Raw genomic sequence first — 20,297 nt, 5'->3', positions numbered from 1 at the left:
AAATACTTTTTTTTTTATTTCTACGCCAATGGCATTTAAAATTAAAGTATCGCAAACTCTTTTGTGGAAACAGATTCCAATTCTTCCAAATCTGGAGATATAACGGGGATCTAACCTCTCACACAGATGCCTAAAGACGCTTACCCCTAAGAAAGTTATAAGTCCATTTTGTTAGCTAACTACACAAGGTTTGTACATTTCGTATTTGTAGGAGTTTTTAAAATAAGCACATTAGTTATTTAGAACCACCCACAATGGAGAAGACATCTTACGTCTTAGAAACCTCACTATCGAGAGATTGTTTTTATGAATTCACTATAATTATCTATGACGGTAGTAAAAGCGCATTATAATATCATATATTTTAAACATTTTTACATTTTTTCAATACAACAAATTCTATAAACTCCTAAACCTTAGTGTAAAGGTATAGAACGAATAAAAAAGGAAAAATGTATTTAAATGTACACAATGTACAACAAGGGTAAAATTACAACTAATGCATTTGTTCTATCACCTCCTTAAGACCGAGGTAGAATTTGTAGTGATAATCGATGATGTTGTATAAAGTATATCCCTACATTAATTTAACTTACATTTATTTAACCTGTTGAATTTATTTTACAGGGGAAAATATAATAATAATAATAATATAATTTCCCTTTGTGAAAACTACTTGTGGTAGATGCTATTATAACAAAACACCCACGGGCTATCAGCGGGAAACGACGAAATCTGTCTTTGACATTTGATAAATTACTTAGTATAAATTTATTTATAATGGCACGAGGGTCTTGGAGCGGCAAGAGGGTGAAATCAAATACTGCCTGTAATGATCAATGTAATATTTCACGAGGCCAATCTTACGACACTGAACTGATTTATTAACACAATTTCAGAGAGACTTTAAATGGTCTGAAATACTTTTTTCAGTAAATTTTTGTGATGAAATGTATTAATTAAAAGGTTGTTTCAAGACCAAAAGTAATTTTGCAGTGTTAATTTCTATGTTAATAAGAGGTGTTCGTGAATTAATGGGCTTTACGACTTAATGACGCCTTTTACATTTTAGTGTCAGATATAAAAAATACACGAACGAGAGTAATGTAGTGATTATGGAGATCCCATCCAAAGTTCCTTATGGATAATACTGTGGTACGAATTTAAATGATTACGTATACACGCCAGTGACAAGTTATTGTTGGAAGCATGACTGATACGACTCTTACACAATCATAGTTGATTTAACATGCAAACTAGAAGCTATGAAGATTTACGTATCAGCCTTGCCTACGAGGCCGCCTCTTAAGGGCTAAGCAAGCTTTATGCATCCTTTTAGGCTTATGAGGCTAGACACGTACCTTCATAGATTAATATAACATTTGCATTGAACATTGCATCCTTAGTAGTTAATACCAAAGAATTTGTAACCATACTCTAAAAAGCAAGGAAGCCTTCTTTTGATGTAATACTTGAGGATGAATTATATTAAACAAGGTTAGTATTTCTCCTACAGGGAGCGAGCTGGCGTAGTGGTTAGAGCGCGGGACTTCAGTCCCTGAGGTCCCGGGTTCGATCCCCACCAAGTCACCAATGGATTTGATCGAAGTGATAATGCCGCAACCCCTAGGTCTAGCCTGAAGTAATGTGAAAAACAATCCCAGGCTGGTGACTAGCGTTCTAGGAAAAAAAGTATTTCTCCTACTATGAACATCAGATTTAGGTGGAAAATTTCCCTGCACTACTATCCTTAGGCATTTCTGGAATCCTAATAATTTGAACGTTAGTAAACGTGTCATTTATAAATGGTAACAACGACAAAACAAAGCGAGGGGTAGATTTTATAAGAATGATCGAATAGTCGTATTCAAGCTAACAGTAAAATTTAGTTATAGGTAATGGTAAATACTTTAATACTTTTCAATTAAATGGCAACCATACAAACCATGGTATATAGTAAAGTATGATATGGTAAATAGTAAAGATTATCTACCTCGAGATAATATTTGTTTACTGTATAAACGTTAGGAAGTTTGAGTGAAATAGTTAAATTGTTTGAATTAACCCCCTTTACGATGTCAACTTGGTAAAGATGGTTGAACTTCATCCAGAGATGTAAGTTTCTTGCCCCAAGTCACGAGTGCAGGTTGTGGAGTTATAACGTGAAAACTTGAACTGTTTGAATAATATATCTCACCTCCAGTCGTCTGTCTCTCTGTCTCACTCTACATGTCTCTCTCTCACTTCTATAATGTCACTGTCACCCGGTGTTCGGACTGATAACATACAATTATGTCAAATAGACGTATGTCCCTTTTTAATTGCAGGACAAAGAGTACTGAAGACCTATACGCAAATGATGAGTGTCGTGGAATATGAAATAAAAGGACTATGATGATAACTACTTTGGGTTATGTGAACAATTTGTTAGGATGCATTTTTACACACGGGTTGATAAATAATGTAGCGATCCAAAGTTCTTTACATAGTTCATGAACATATTGAATACAGTAGTATGAATAATATGGACACTAGCAGAAACAGCTGTGTACAAAAATATTCAAACAAAATCCATGTAAATGTAAAGAAAAATTTCAACAACTTATTTCAATATTAAGATCAGATTAAAATCAAACATACGAAAACTTAATTACACAACGAAGTTCATTCAACATATTAAATATAACTAATAGTTTTATAATTTCTTTGCAGATGATTTGAACGCTGGTTAGAGGGAGTTTTCCTTTTAGATACTGTATAACAGAAGTAATAGTATCACTATGATTTAGAACGATAGGTCCTTTCTATAATCAATGTAAACGAGATTAAAAATTAAATACTAAATTTTACCTCCTTAAATCATCAGTATGACAGAGAGGATTATAAGCATTGAAATATGCATGTATTGTCTTCAAAGTCAATATTTATTTTACAAGCATCACTAAGAACTATATAAGATCAGATCAATCATTGAGATGGGGACGCCACATAGGAGCGTATTTTAACCCAAATATGAGTGAAGGATAAGTGTGTGAGATTATCTATGTAGCTTTGTTACGGACTAAGATCAGCTGTTTCATTAGCCAGGATCATTTATAGCCCAATGATCAGGAACAGTTGGGTACAGTTTCGAACCATCAAAAAGCTACTAAATTTTCTCAGGATCGAACTGGTGACCTTTTAGTTTTAATTGTTGGGCGAGCACTTTAACCACTCAACTACCCAGAGGACAAAGTCGTAGTCGATTTCAGGAGAAGGCTTGTAGTAAGCATGAGTAGGCCTAAGTAGATTAAAATTTGTTTCATTTGTTTGATGAACATACTAAAATTATCTCATATTTTAATGTTTTTGGTAGTTCTTGTGATTTTAACTGAGCTGTTGTGAGCTCGAAATCGATCATGTGGAACTTTTTACTACTGCAGTTACCACTCACTTGCTCATTTGACTTTAATCGTAATGGAACTTTGTTGTCATTCGACGGAGTGTCATTAGTACGGACTGAACTGTATTATCTATGGAGATCAGCAGAAGAAGTGAAAAATGTATATTGATCGCGAGGAGATAACAGAAACTTTAGGAATACATTTTTATTTTGTAACAATACAAACGTAAACAACAACAGTAATTCACAACGACGCCATTATATGAGCCATTATATGAGGAAGAGGGTGCAGTAACTTTTACCAACGTATTTCAAAGCCGTCACGGTAAAAGCACATTAAAAGCAACGCATGCGACAACTTTATTTCACTACGATGCCGTAATCACAACTGAAAACGCAATACGATTTAGAAACACGATATTACAATTCTCTGTGCAATACGTGTATGACATTCATAATGTTAACTGGATTGTTTCATGAAATTGTTTACAATATAATTTAAAATGCATCGAATGAAGGTTGGGCTGGAATCAACAAATTTTGTTTTTAGTCTCCAGCATCTCTGAAATCTTTGTTTAGGTTATGATACACCATATAAAATATCGCGGAAAGCCAAGCATCGAACTTATTACTTCTCTGACTAACCTGCGTTGATCTATTTGATCTATTTGTCGTTCACATAAAGAATTTAAACTTTAACCACAGACTACAGTCACCAAAGTGCCAAACTACCTAACTGAACCAAACAAATCCATACGAGGTTAACCACTTGCGTACTACTGTATATATTACTAGCTGTAACCCGCGGGCTTTGCCCCGTTTAACTTCTTAATTTTCAAGATTATCTTGTTCGCATGGCTCAATCACGTCCTGGTTGAAGTTTGTTCGCTACGCTCACTCACCTTTAGGTTGGAGCTCGTTCGCTACGCTCACTCACCTTTAGGTTGGAGCTCGTTCGCTGCGCTCACTTGCCTTCAGGTTAGCTCGTTCGCTACGCTAACTCGCCTCCAGGTTGAAGTTCGTTCGCTACGCTCACTCACCTTTTGGTTGCAAATTAGCTGTTGTCATAAATGTAAAAGAAATAATAGTGCTGCACCCTGTTGGTAATCCTTGTAACTTTAATGCTATTGAACATCATAGAACAGAACCAACTTGTTTAATTGAAACAGCTGTTAAGATTCAATAATTCCATTTCTCATAAGGTTAACATGGGAAACTCCAGAGCCACTGGGGCAGAGCCCGAAAGGATTTTTGAAATAAGAATATGCCTATATGTTAATCGGGAATGTGAGCTATCATCATCCCAAATTTCAGCCCAATCCGACCAGTATTTTTCGAGTTTACTTTTCCCATACACACATACACACATACAGCAACCACCTCTTTTTTATAATAGTATAGATTTGACTACAAAATATTTCTACACAGAATACTGAGCGGGTAGTATATTTTACTTATTAAAATTGACTCGAGGAAATGAGGATTATTATTGTAACTAAGCAAATCTAACTACATAGCGCCGTTATTTGTTTTTAGCGAATTTCCCATATAGGGAATAAGCTATTACCGTAGTACTCATGGTAAGACCTGGACCCGGGACCGATTTTTTTTTCGTTTTGAGGTCCCTAGAGGCCAAAAACACCATCCGTTCAAATTCATATATATATATATATATATATATATATATATATATATATATATATATTTGTATATATATGTGTCCGTTAGCGCGATAACTTGAGCAAAAACGATCCGATTTCGATGAAATTTGGTACAAACGTGTAAACCTACGTTTATTCGAACGAGTTCGCGAACCAGCATGATCGGACCATGGGAACGGGGGTTTATGGGGGGTTTTATGGGGTAAAAATGGGTTTTTCCCATTTTTGACCCAAAAAACATCAAATTTTGCAATTTCTTTCTAAACTATTTTGTAGAGCTTAAAAAACAAATAATTTAGTATATTGAAGCGTTATAATGCGCCTAATGGTTACGGAGAAAATTCCAAAAAATTGTAAATTTAAAATTCCCATGTTATTCTTATGGAGAATTAGTAAACTGTTGTAGTTTGCTTGTTTATTAACATATTTTGCCCAAATTTGGAAAATGTTTTTATTTCTTACTAACAATTAACATTTTACATAAAAAAACACTTTTACCCTCCCTGTTGCAGCAAACCTAAGTATGTGTTAAACTGATTCTATTTAAATAGGGATAAATATGATATTTTTAAGGAGACATTTTAGTGTAAATCCAATCAGGCAAATGGAAATTCGCTTAGTCTGCAGGTTTGCTGCGGCGGGGGTATTAATTACAGAAGTGGTTTAAATACTTTTTCTCCTTTGCAGGTATTGCATTACTTTCGGGAATGTATTCACTATCATGAATTTTGACATTGGTAGTTTACATATTTTTAATTACTATTACAACTAGGTAACATACAGATTTAATAAAAAATAATACCAAGAAAATTATACCAACATAATATTCAAAACGAGGATATGATAGGTTTCTTAACCGTATTGCTAATTTAACGACTATCAGTTATTAACAGTTACACATCATATTTCTCCTACAGTTCCTATCAAGCATATAAATAATTAGTCTTTCAAACACTAGGGTAGTCGTAGTAACTTTAAGTGTTGCCAACTATTTTCAAGGGTACGCGTATTAGGCCGGGCGCGCACTATCCCGACCACGACCACGACCACGACCAATCGCCCGACCAGTGGTTGTCATTCACCATGCGACCAGAGCACGACCCGACCACGACCCGACCAAGGCAACGAATGTTTTACAAACTTCAGTGTCAAGATGATTGTTGAAGAAGTAGTTGTTATGGCGCATTGGTATTGTAAGTACGTTAAGCTGAAGAAGAAACTACACTGGGTATATCCAATGTTAACTGTCAGGTCTGAAAGGGCATTTTGCAACATTTTATGAAGAGCTACGTCAATATGAAGACAGGTTTCAAAAGTGTCAAAATCTTGCGACATTTTACCAAATGAGTCACTTCACAGACCGGCGCAAAAAACTAGTGCTCACCGTTTGATTGGTCTAGGAATAATGGGGGTTGAGTGGTGTACTGGTCGGGTCGGAGGCAAGTCGGGGGTAGTGCGCGTCGTCCCATTACATTGTGTGCTATTTTTGGCTGCAACGACCAGCGGGTCGGGCCCGACCAAACTGGAAAATTTTGGTCGTGCGACCAGGGCCCGACCAGGGTCCGACCAGTCGACCAGTGCGCGCTGTTCCATTTATTCCTATTATAAAACTGGTCGTATCCGACCAGTCGTAGTCGTGGTCGTGGTCGTGGTCGGGATAGTGCGCGCCGGCCCTTACGTGCATACTAGTAATAAAAGCACGCTGTTTTGTGTTGTTTGGTTGAAATACTGTAGTGCGCAAAATATTAGTGCGTCAAAAGTAAGTAAATGAAGCAATTAGCTACTTTGCGTCTTACAATCAGTGCAAGGAAGCCCACTTTGTCAAGTAACTATAGGAAAAAATAATTTGTATATTAAAGATAATTCAACCAACACCTGATTAACGTCACCAATCAATTTAGATAAGACGAGGAAGTTTCCACACCAAGCGTCAGGAGAGTGAAGTTCCCAGAGTTCGCTTTTATACGTCATCGCTTTCAATTAATTGCTTCCTGGGCAACCAGGCGTGTGGAAAATGAATGAATCGATGTGAAGAAATGAACCATTCGTGCTTTTACAACCGAGAATCGTAACATTTGACTTTCATCACTTTATATCAGTGGTTTATCATAACTTTTGTTTGGCGTTTAATAATAGTATACAGGGTGCCCCGTAAAAAAGTACAAACAATTTAGCAATAGGCTAATAAGTCAAATGATACTAAAATAAAGGATACATTTATTTACGAGAACTCTTCGTCAGCAAGATATTCGCCAGTTTATTTTTTGTTTTTGTTTTAAATGTATATCTTGAAAACAATTTAAGATATCTTTATAAAAATTCAGGGCACAACTTTGGTAAGCCAAAACGTTTTGCAATTAAATAATCATCGAGATATTGCTATTAAAATGGCGTTTTTTTTTATTTTGGCAACTTAAATAATAAATTACTTGTTTTATGAGACAATGTTAAGGACACTTTTATTCAGAATTTAAAATTATTATTATTCAAACCACCCCAATGTTCGAATGTTAAATAATTGGAAAATAACTATTTTAAGCGCAAAATTAACCGTTTCCTTAGAGCTTGCTCTTATAATTCGATCTTTTTGAGCTTGATGTTGCTTGATAACAAATTGTGAATACTAAATAGGTGATCTAGACATTATTTTAAAAATCTGGCATTTCTTAGTAATTAACGTTACAAAAATTAAAATACTTGCCATTTTACAATATAAAATATATCTCTTAATGATTATTTTGCAAATGGCTAAAGAATCCTTTAAATTGTATACAACATTTCTCAAAAACATCTTAAATAGTTTTTAAACCTAAAAATTAAAACATAAAAAACTAAATAGCGACTACCTTACCATCGAGGCATTTTGTTTGGTTGGAATTTTGTTGTAACCTAATTACTTACAGGACACCCTGTATAATCATCGTATTTCGACGTAGTGGTGAGGTAACATCGGCAAGAGTGTGTGTTTTATACCACCGCACCCAATTCCATTCTACTTGAGACGCCAGGTGTTTGGATAAATCTGACACATTTCTCATCGCGACTGAATCTGTTGTCGCGCCGATCTCCGGGGATTGAGACGTATTTCCTGCCTTTCACATGTGTTTAGTACATCCGTACTCTTTGCATATAGGTTAAGTTGTAAGAAACTTTAGAAATTTTTATACTATATTCTTAAAATTCAAACGGTTAATTATTTTTTGACCCACTCTAGCTGAAAAGTTTAATTAACATTAACAAAATACATTTACTCACACACAGGAGTAAAAATTAATTTTCTTAAATAAGGTACACAGCTTGTCATGTTGTTGTACCTAAAATAAAAAGCACCTTTCGATACAATTATACAGTTTTTTATTAACAGAAAAACATGCGTAACATTTTTGAATAGGCTATCAATTAAGATTTTAAAAGCCAATCTAACATCTTGATTGGCAAATGTATATGCTCACATCGTACGAGCAGTAATAATATTTTTTAACAGCAAAGGTGTTAGGTACTGAACAGATTTAATAAAAGTCGAATTTCAGCTCCACCCGATATATTTATACTTGTGCTGTGGTTATGCACAAACCGGTAAACACACGTAAAAAGATACAATCGTTATGTATTTCACTTTCAATAGCCATCGTCTTGTATAATGTATTAAATAATCTCTCACATGACAGTAGATATATTAAATTTATCGTTTACAGTCGAAAGACAAATTTTTATCCACATAGTACCACAATAAGCATCCATTTTACGAATTTTATCGTGTTGTAATAATTATAGTATTAAAATAGTTTTTGAAGATGAAATCACAATATGCATACAATAGACTTTAAGTTAGAAAATGTACTAAGGTTTGTTCGCACCTTAAATTCCGCTCCAAGATGTAAGTTAGGGGCTATTATGTAAATTCGAGGGCTCGCTAAAGGTTCATGTTTTCTGATATAATATACACCCTCGGAGCGCCCCAGGAAACTAATATATACCCTGCACGTCCGGTAATCTACATACGGGTCTCAACACCTTCCCAATACCCTCATAACTTGGCCTACATACGTACCTACTTGACCTTCGATCTGACGTATGCTAACAAATTAACATATACCCTGCACGTCCGGTAATCTACATACGGGTCTCAACACCTTCCCAATACCCTCATAACTTGACCTACATACGTACCTACTTGACCTTCGATCTGACGTATGCTAACAAATTAACATATACCCTGCACGTCCGGTAATCTACATACGGGTCTCAACACCTTCCCAATACCCTCATAACTTGACCTACATACGTACCTACTTGACCTTCGATCTGACGCATGTTTACAAATTAAGTTCCATCAAGCTCTATGAAATTACTTGACCCTTGAACTGAGTTAAATTTATATATCTATTCAAACAAAAGATATGTGATGTAAATAAAAGCCACACAGGACTAAAGGGAAGTTGATTCCTTTCATCCACACTGAATTAAATTGCTAAGAAACATGAAAATATAAAGAACAAGCTTGACATAATGAACAATAGTTATTTGTGCAACTAGTGAGAAAAGTGAGCAATTGACTCACTCGAGAGAAATCCTTACTCACGAGCCGTAGGCGAGTGAGGAATGGTTTCTCGAGTGAGGCAATTGTACTTTGAACTCGAGTTGCACATTATACTTTTCCTGCAGTTACCATAAAACAAATAAATTGGTGAAGAAACATAACCTATTTTTACACAGAATTGAACTTTTAATATAACATATAATGTGAAGTGACAAATACAACAGTACAACAGCTGACCAGCTGATTTACAGCCAATGCTGCCAACGTATTTCGCGCGCATACGACGTTGCCTGCATGTTACGCGCTCACTATTTCGTGCCTTCACGTTGCAAATCTGGAGTGAGACAAAGTAATTAGAGTGAGACAATGTTAACATTGTCTCACTGATGAGCGAATTGGCCACTTTGCTTTCTCAAATCAGTGAGAAAACATGTACATTGTTAGGTAACTGTAGGAAAAATTATAAAATGTTTTAATCCCAAAACATCGCGACATTTGTGTAGGCCTTATGATTCCACAACACGTTAACAGCGATATCAAACGTCAAAAACATGAAACAAGCAATAAAGGCTTCGTATTTTACAATAGGAAAGTAGTCTATTAGTAAAATGAATTGAGTCGAGTACTCTCGAAAATTTGAAACACATTAAAAATGTACAAACTTTTAAAATATTTATTGTCTGTAGTTTCATGTTTTGTGTTATGGGTAGCATATTAATGTTTTACTGGTTTTTTCAGCCGTAGTTCGAATAGAAACTTGCCAAAAGTAAAAAAAAAAATAATAATACAACTGATGATTTGTTTTAGAACAAGGGCTACTCTCACAAACAACAACTTAAATACATACTATTTTATTTATGTTTATTCCTTTCCGGTCAACATAAAATGTATAAAAACTTGTCTTACAACGACATGTGTTTTCGAAGATTTCACAGATTTTATTAGATTCGAAAATGGAAGAATGACGCTTAGAAGTATACACATAAAGTAGATTTGCGACGACCTAAAGCTATGCAACATAAATTGTGGATAGTTTTATTGCTAAACTGTATAATTGAATTGCTGTTTTAAATTCCACACATAGCTACACAGGTCTAGATACATTTTTATCGAAAGACACACAAGTTGTTCTGCTGGGCAATGAAAATGTTTTCCACAATTCTCTTGAGGATAAACTCTAATGTGGCTTGGGAGCAAACAAGGTTTCAGATAAGGAAATCCTTTCTTTCTGCAAGATAAGGCGAAAAGAGTTTTCATAAGACAAGAAATCAATTTCTCCTAACCAGACTTTCTACTAAATTTGTCTTTTATCACAGGCAACAGGAAAATCACCCACTTTTTTAAAATTAAATGTGTAGTTAACATGTGACTATGTTACTTTAAAGTTAAATATACAGAAAAAGTAGAACGTCTAAATGTAGCTGAATGGATCCAATGTTAATTTAACAAAGGATCCAGGCTAAAATCGTAATTTTTAACTCCTAGCCAATACACAATAATTGCAGTAAAATGATTTCATAAGATATTAGATTGAGAGAAAACTTGATTCCTATATAACTGTTATGCTAATGTATTCACCGATTGCGGTCTATATTATATTATAGTTACAAACTAATTAATAAACGATTAAGAGACATTCGGAATCTTAAATCTGGTGAACAAAGTAATCGGCAAAGAATGAACTTCTTTGTACTTCTTATACAACTCTTATCCACTCGGGGCATTAGTAAGCAAGCCATTAGTGTTTACATAACAATTTGATAAGATTACAGAGTGGGCTTATATTTCGAGAAAACTTCAGATAATAGTCTGAACCCATTACTTGAACATATGTTAACTACAACAACTGAATTTGATGCACCGGTTTTATTATAGTGTGTAACATGGAGCATATAATATAAAATGTGTGTACACTTTGGGCGTTAATAAAGTCTATAGGCCTAAGTATTTTCCACGAATGAAATCAATAAAATAAATAATGGCAGCAATTAAGCAGACTTAATACATATGTTTACGAACAAATCAACTTTTAAAACAAAACAAAGTAAATATCACATGCATCATGTTTTGTGGCAGCGAATATTTGAGAATATCTCTTGGCATTCTAATCAGAATGACTAACAAAATCAATTCCTACATTGGTTAAACAGAAATATCATAAAACTAATATATTTAAGTATATATTGGGCGTATGCAATTGTTGTGTTGGGAGGAGGTAAAAATGCATTTATGCACACTGAAATGACTCAGCAGTGCTGAACTCCCGCTGGCCTTGTGTCCCCGGACTACCGGCTAAAAAAACCTCATCTCCTAGGACACTAGCCTTGAACTGTTAAGAATATTACTTCGGGCTAGGCATTTAAACTACGCCACTAGGGCTTTCCTTCTTATTTCCTCCGAAAGCTAAGATCCAGGCCGATCAAGATCGACCTTCTTAGCCCAAAGTATGGCCATGGTGAACTGCTTTACACAGTTCCAGGCTCCCTCCCCCTGGAGCATAGCTAACGACTTAAGAATTTATAGTTATATTGTTTGCATTTAGAAATTATTTAAGGAACAACCTCATTGTCTGTTTTGAAGTAGTACGATACTCCACGTGCAACATGTACTGAATTTAAGTAGTTTGTACTTTTGACCAACGTAGCAAAATATTGAAACTGTATTGACTCTTAAGTTTGTTCACACCGTTCTATGGCAGTTGCATCAGTATTTTTCTTTGTTCTTTCAACACCACCACATGCCCTCGAGGTGCACACAACTTCCACTTTCACAAGTTTAAATATGTATCTACATTGAAGGCCTCTGTGATGGACTGTTCTAAAAAGATTGGATAAAGTTACTCGGGTGATGAAGATTCTATAAGGATTCCACAAAGTGCCTTATATAAGCCCATGAATGAAGAAAGTCTTGAATGTGAGTGTACGTTTGTTGAATGCCGAAATAGCTTGTGGGAAAATAAAACTCTTCAGAGCTTACTACAACTTACTTATATTTTACACATCGAAAATCGCAACAACAAAAACGAACCTTCTTTCACCTTTTTAAACATTAATTCCACTCTACCAATTATTAGTCACCATGACAACCAAAATATCCAAAAACACATAAAGCAAACTAGTCAGCTGATGCACAACTACATTGTATGTTAAGTGTCGAAAAACATTCAGTATGGGCAGGCATTTTCAAGCAAAAAGGAGCAAAATTTTCGAAAGAGTATCAATTATCTTAAGTTTTTAAATTATTAACTGTAACATTTCATAAAAGTGTACTTTATACTCTTACTGGTTGGATGATAAGGCGGTTAATTTGGCGAAGGGAGCCAAAATGCAGTGATAAGACAGCAGCAGTGAGTCACAACGACACTGGGGTTATCAAGTCAATCTCCACTGGGATGTTCTCATCTTGCCACAACATTCAGGCGGATTAACAGCGGCATAATGACCAAGTTTCATCACTGCTCTTGTTCTAATGTCGTGTTTTAATGTCTGGGTACATCAACCCAGTGTAGTGTAAACTGCCAGCAATGTCGTCAAAAATGTTTACAGACATTCCACAATTGCTGGAATCTAGGGTAATTGGGTAGAAATATTTGTGAATATAATAATTTGTGGTTGTAAGTAGATTTTTGGTGATAGTTTTAGTTGATTAAAAGAATTTTTTATATTTACAAAACTATTGTACAATATTAACCAATTAGTGAAACAGTTGCATGATGTTTCGAGTTCTGAAATCGGATCATGTCATATGACTTCATATGAGTTCGACAGGATCTGGACTATACTAGACCTAAAAACGTAGTTTAAATAATAACAATTCCAACAAAATTAGTCAAATGTAAATGGTGTAAAATGTTACAATTCAACGCAATCAGTGGTACATGAACAGCCACCTTTGAACAGAACATTTTCACATTTCCTATTAACTAAATAGTTTATAATAAACCATATTTTAGTCATGCAATCGAGTGTTAACTTTAATTATGTCGTTTTCATTAGTTCCAGTCAAAATATAGCTCGGGAACCACAATGAAATGTGGAGTAGGTTTGTTACTTAATATTGTAATATAGCTTTGATGATCGTTCGGTGTGGTATGCTCATAAATAAGTATAGGTAAGAATAAGAAACTAAATAAGGTGTTTACATTAAAATACTATTTCACTAACAAAGTTTCAGTTTATAGCAGTAACTACGCCACTCAAGTATTACAGTAATATTATTTTAATTAGTAAAATTCTCTATATTTATAGGCTACAAAGCTTCTAAATATAAAATAAATAACCTGTCATACGTTGGGGGAATTATCATCGTAAATATAAACGTTTCCCGTGCTGTAGCGAAGTCGATTACAACAAGTGCAGTGTATATTACAAATGCACAATACAAAACACAAATTAGCAGTGTCTATTACAACCAAGTGTATGACAAACAAAGGTTCCACAACAATCAGCGTTCTCACTCGGGTGCAAATGAGGCGAGATGGAGAACAGAACAATGGCTAATTCATCAATCCATTCCATTACATCATAATGGAATCAAATCGTCCTTTCGACGCAAAAGATCAGTTCTTCGTTGTTGTCAGTTTAACCTACAGTCTATCTTGCATTATATTAAAACACTGCTACTTTTAAAGGCATTGAAGAGAATAATTGTAAAATGTTGATATATTTATTTGATCTTATCCTAAAATAATTGAGAGGTTAAGTGGCTACTGTGTGGGTAGTGCTTTCCTGTAGTCAAACTATCTCCAGTTCAATTTCGTGAAAATAGTGATTTACTTATGGTTTAAAACTGGAATATTTCAACTTTGATCATTTGGCTTTCAATAATATCTCCTGGTTAAAGAATGATTACCTTATTAAGTTAAGCCACGAATACACGAAACCAGTTAGCGAACAGGTTATCTGCCTCAAGTCAATTGAAATACACTAGAGGAAGGTTACCTGCCCCGTTCGCCTGCCTACTGGTCTCGTGTAGACGCGGATTAAAGAAGCTTCACTTTTTATCCTACTCCATTTTACCCTATAGCTATTTGTATATCAGAGCGCTAAGTACGTAGTTGCCGCACGAGAACTGTAGGTAGATGACCACACGAAGCTTTAACTGAGTAAATTTCGAGAGCGGCAATGACTGGTCGTAATACACACAAGATTTTTCCTACCACCATAATTGACATATTATATATAACACATAGATTACCTTTACAGTTGTGTATAAATTGTCATTTAGGTTGTGTTTTTTTTTTTTCTGAATGTTAGTATTTTAAAGAAACGCCAGCAGAGAAATCAGCAGACTTTGTGATTTAGCTAGCGGGAATGGCCATTCCTGCTCTAGAGCGGAAATGGGGCATTTTGCGTACAAAGGTGTGGCAATTATATAATTTTCATGCAGTGGTAAGAAGATTAATTTTCACTGAAATATTTCGTACTCTTTTTTACTAAGAATTTGTATCCGGGTAACGTTGTTATTTTTGTAAAATTAATTACAAATTAAATCAAAAATTAAAACTGTGTTGTAACGTGAGGAATCTTTAATTAAAACATTTGCACCTGTATTGCCCGTCACTATATGTAGACAACAGAGCGATACCAATAACCGTCAATATCAATACGTTAGCCGTGTTTATTCGTCGATACATCGCATACATCCCACATGAGGTCATACATTAGCCGCGCTGCATGGAAACATACTGGACATCGGGGACTTGGAAATGACGGTGGAAAATTACTATACACCAACAACCGATCGAAACAATAATCTAATAAACTATTCAATTACGGTATTATTAATAGATATCGATTAAAGTTAATTAAATTTGCCAATCGTTTACACATGATTGTAAACGCCGTTTATCCATTTACGGTTACAAATAAAACAGCCGATGGTATGAAATAGCAGCATTGATTAGTATGTTTTTTTTTTAATAATCAGTCACAAAATAATTACCTATGATTTAAATATTAAATATATAACATTTCTAAATGTTCCTCAGGCGTTCTTCATACTCAATAAGTTTGTTAAACATCTTCCCTTGATTTAGTTTGCTTTTAATATGCATAGGACACTAATTGATCAACAATAATGATGTACTCACTAACAGTGTCCATGGATGATAAGGGAATCAATGCACATACCTAAAACACAAACAATCTCGTTAGCACACTGTGAAAATAGTACACAAAATACTAGACTCTTAATATAAATCTTATGCTAATTTAATAAAATATATATTATAAATATCTTGATACATTGTCCACCTCCTTCAAGACTTATACTGCTTATAGTTTAGTTTTGGACATTTTCAATAATGCGACCGTACAGCTGGTTTTTGGACGATTGTGGATTTTTAAACTTCGTAATGTTTTCGAGGGTAGAACCATTGACTTAGTCTTGTATCAATAGTCAAAGGTAGAAACTAATGTAGGAATTTACTTCAAAACCGAGCAGTTAAAAAATTAGAGTACTTTTTTAAAAAAAGAAAAAAATCCGTCATCATGTAAGTCCCTTGATTAAATTATTAATAGAATTAGAACTGATAAACAGTTATTCCTCTAATACCTCTACCGGAAGATTCTTTTGGGATGCTACCATTACACAAACTGAATGACACAATTTATCTTTTTTTTTATGTTGATAACCAAGATGCAACGGGCAACTAAAACTTAACTGTTGGTATTTGTCTAATTACGTATATCATAATCCTTCTTTGGTAACTTAGTTATGAGATGTACTTATCACATGTTCATACATTCCATCTGATTATTTATAGTTTGCATGTTGGTTAAAGAAATACTTTTGTTATTGACATGAGACGCTCTCTATTATGTATTAAAGGAATATTATAAATTACGCCTTTCAACACTTTTCGCTAAAATACGAGTGTGGATAAACGAAAAGTGTTAACGGCCTATTTTATCATATTTGTTTGGTGAAAAAATTAAAGGAATTAAACAGTTTAATTTACCAATATATGAAGAGAGCTCATAATTGATCGAAATAACGTGGGAACACAAATGTGTGTGAGAGAGAGAGGTACCCAAAACGAGCACGCGCTCGATGGGCCATTAGTGAGTTGGTGAATTTGGGATATTGGGTTTGACCCTAAATTCGTCGGCGGGTTTAAATACGTTAGAGAAAAACGTTTAGAATTGAGTACAGTTATTTGTACACGCTTTTGATTAAGCCATGTAGCGAAGTTTTAATACCATCACCATATATTGTCAATGAGACATAATTAATACTAATAAATATGAGTAGGTAGTTGAGGTATACTCAAAAGTACAATTAAAGAAGACCCATGTTTTCACGAAAGATATAATATTATTTAACGAATTATTAAGGTGCCAGAGTTTATTAATTTACTCATCAATGTACACGAATCTTCCCGAACACATTGCAGTGTCTACAATATATTTTGTGACATGAGACTGGACAATAGTTTTCTTTCCTTTGGCCATGTTTCTTTTGATCTTTTTGTTATTGTGTACTCATCCACTCATCCATATACAAAACCTTCCTTTCAAAAGAATCTTGAACATTACACTTCAGGGTGTGTTTCTACGTGGATGTTTTTTATTTATAAACATTGGTTTGCCAAATTATATTTATTCCAAGCTTAACGGAATATTAAATAATATATCCCTATAAATTATTTATTTAGTAATTTAATTATACAGAAAAATATACTTACAAAAAAAATACTGTTTCACGCGACAGGGTTTCCAAGTCTGACTGTTGATTACTCCCCAATTAAATGGAGTAATAAATTGAACCGTACTTTGATCTGCTTTGTTTGAAAACGCAATTTTCTAATCATGTCGACGGTCGACGCGTGTCCACGGCGTCCAGTTGATATTGTGTTTTAATTGCCTTTGAAGCCTTTAAGCACCGTAATGCGTGTAAAGCTCTGTGCTAACACGGTGCGACATTTAGGCTTAGGACTGGACGTATAACACGAGTTGGGGACAAACTTGGCTGTGTTGGGCATCCACAGTTGCATCTAGTGACTTACCATTAGACGAATAGTGTTGAGCTAACCGAGCAAGGTACAAACAGGTGTGTTTGATATAACCTAATCAATTATATTGTTGTGGAAATAGGAATGCATTGGTATTTGAGATACGTTTTGAGTCAACCGAGCAAAGGTCAAACTTGCTTTTACAGTTGGAATCCTCGAATGCATTAAAATATACTGGCTGATGAAGGTTTGGCATGAGAAACAAGTGTAAATTCGGTAGAAAGGGACAAACCTAGGTATTTGTTGGGTATCCTCAAATTCATCATAAAGGTAACTTACGAGATAACCACTTAATGGTTATCATCTAAATTTAGTCATTGAAGGTAAGTAACCAAAATTATAAAGTGAGGTTACATTTAAAATCGATTAACGATTATCTACAAATGGATGCTTTTTTGACATGGCACTAATGTCATTAAGTATTTTTCAATAGGATGTTTAATTACCTCAACACACAAGTGCGCTGTTGAGAAGAGGCCGTCGTAGATTGTGAGGGCAGGTGGGATTAGACAAGGTCCAGATTGGTCGGAGATTACTGACCTGTCAGTTTTATGACACCTTCTAAGATGATGAATGTGATCCACGAGGGGGAGGGCGAGCGTTCGGTGGGGAAGAATCCACTTCGGGCGTTAGCTCTTCTCCTTACATTATTCTAGAAGTTGGCGTATCACTGTATTTCTAACACTGTTGTAGACATTCCATTTAAACAACTAGCAAACCAGCTAATTGTTTCTTTAAATTGAACTTAGTTGATTGTGCCACTCACAGAGAGTACCTACAGTAAAGATTTAGTTTTCTTCCTTAGTCTATAGAACACGTACCTCTATGACATGTAGGTATGTAGTTAGGTGACATTTAGGTAGGTGGTAATTAAGGTGGTGCATGTCTAAGACATTTGATATGGCATGAAAGACGGTAAAAAAGTTTTCCTATCAGTTTCGCTTCGCCAAAAGTTGCCAAATTCCATTACAATTATTTACTAAATTTATTAGTCTTAGTTAATTTTTTATGTTTAGACTGGCAACGACTTCAACATGGGAATCGGGGTTTTACCATAGCAACCCCAACCCTTTTATCAATAGGTTAAGCTACTACTATAAGTCAAGAACTCGTATAGTACAGCCAGATATATGCTTCTTGTGTTTTTCTCCATTTCGTTTCTCAATTTTTTTCACCATCCACTTTTTCCTGGATCCCTTACGTTTGATTCTAAAATCAACCATTAGATAAAGGCGACAATTTAATTCGTACCATGCTTGCCAAGAACATAGGTTTTCATATCGAGATTGTTTGGTAACACTTAAATTGTTGAAACCGTAAAATACATTTTTTTTTTTTTTTTTTTTTTGTAAAATTCAATAGGACTAACTACGTAGCTGGGTTGTTATACACTACTACAGTGCAGGTTAGCGTTGTCAAATATTATACAAATGGTTGCACTGAGCAGCCACACGTCTGCGAGTTGTGACGTTATTATGTGAAAACACAAGCTGTGTGAATAATACATCCACCTGGCAGCCGGCAACAAACATACGTGCAGGGGAATAACTTAACCGAGCTGCGTTTCACGGGTAAACATTGTGATAATGCAAGGTAGGTCATTAACTTAATTTGTTCATTGATAAAGTATACAATAGTAGTTCTTAAAACCGTTCAACACCGACTATGGGCTATGGACTATGGACTATGGGCTGCTGTACACAATATATTGCCAAACACGAAAACGGTTTCCGTATGATGACGTATGCCATTTTTGTAGAGAACAGTACCACACTATTTACTAGATAAAAATGGATTTTCGTCACTGCCTTTGGATTACTAAACTGGTCCAATTTATTTTTACATAAATTTATATACACATAATATGTTCATTCATCGTAAATTCACAACATCTTTATAAACTTCGCAGCATCTAGTCTCCTCCATCCAAACACCCTTTGATATTACTTGGCTGTATGAGTGATAAACACATTCCCTGCTACAGATGTAGGATCACAAGTTGGCGTGCTAGCCAGTAGTCGAGTCTCTACACGGAGCAAGTCGAATACCTCACATTTGTATCTGATGCCATCACACTAGCTACATGTTATCTCACTTGTCTGTATGAGTGATAAACACATTCCCTGCTACAGATGTAGGATCACAAGTTGGCGTGCTAGCCAGTAGTTGAGTCTCTACACGGAGCGAGCTGAATACCTCACATTTGTATCTGATGCCATCACACTGGCTACATGTTATCTCACTTGGCTGTATGAGTGATAAACACATTCCATGCTACAGATGTAGGATCACAAGTTGGCGTGCTAGCCAGTAGTTGAGTCTCTACACGGAGCAAGTCGAATACCTCACATTTGTATCTGATGCCATCACACTAGCTACATGTTATCTCACTTGGCTGTATGAGTGATAAACACATTCCCTGCTACAGATGTAGGATCACAAGTTGGCGTGCTCGCCAGTAGTTGAGTCTCTACACGGAGCGAGCTGAATACCTCACATTTGTATCTGATGCCATCACACTGGCTACATGTTATCTCACTTAGCTGTATGAGTGATAAACACATTCCATGCTACAGATGTAGGATCACAAGTTGGCGTGCTAGCCAGTAGTTGAGTCTCTACACGGAGCAAGTCGAATACCTCACATTTGTATCTGATGCCATCACACTAGCTACATGTTATCTCACTTGGCTGTATGAG

At 35.2% G+C, this 20,297-nt stretch overlaps 1 protein-coding gene across 2 annotated transcripts in view; it reads right to left on the bottom strand.

Moving 5' to 3' along the window:
- Positions 1-20,297, bottom strand: part of LOC128985370 (leucine-rich repeat-containing protein 24-like) — a 231,400-nt gene that overhangs the window by 166,106 nt on the left and 44,997 nt on the right. Inside the window, exon 3 of one of the 2 annotated variants that reach the window (XM_054404806.1) lies at positions 15,675-15,714. The exons of the other annotated variant lie outside the window; for it this stretch is intronic. The gene's annotated coding sequence lies outside the window, so the exon portion shown is untranslated. The remainder of the gene's footprint in view (positions 1-15,674; positions 15,715-20,297) is intronic. 2 annotated transcript variants of the gene reach the window in all.

This window comes from Macrosteles quadrilineatus, unplaced genomic scaffold (assembly GCF_028750875.1).
Source record: "Macrosteles quadrilineatus isolate MER2022 unplaced genomic scaffold, UCM_ALF_1.0 Scaffold_2__2_contigs__length_208266976, whole genome shotgun sequence".
Taxonomy (NCBI): domain Eukaryota; kingdom Metazoa; phylum Arthropoda; class Insecta; order Hemiptera; family Cicadellidae; genus Macrosteles; species Macrosteles quadrilineatus.
Note: the sequence above shows the minus strand (reverse complement) of the source record. Positions and strands in the feature narration are given on the sequence as shown.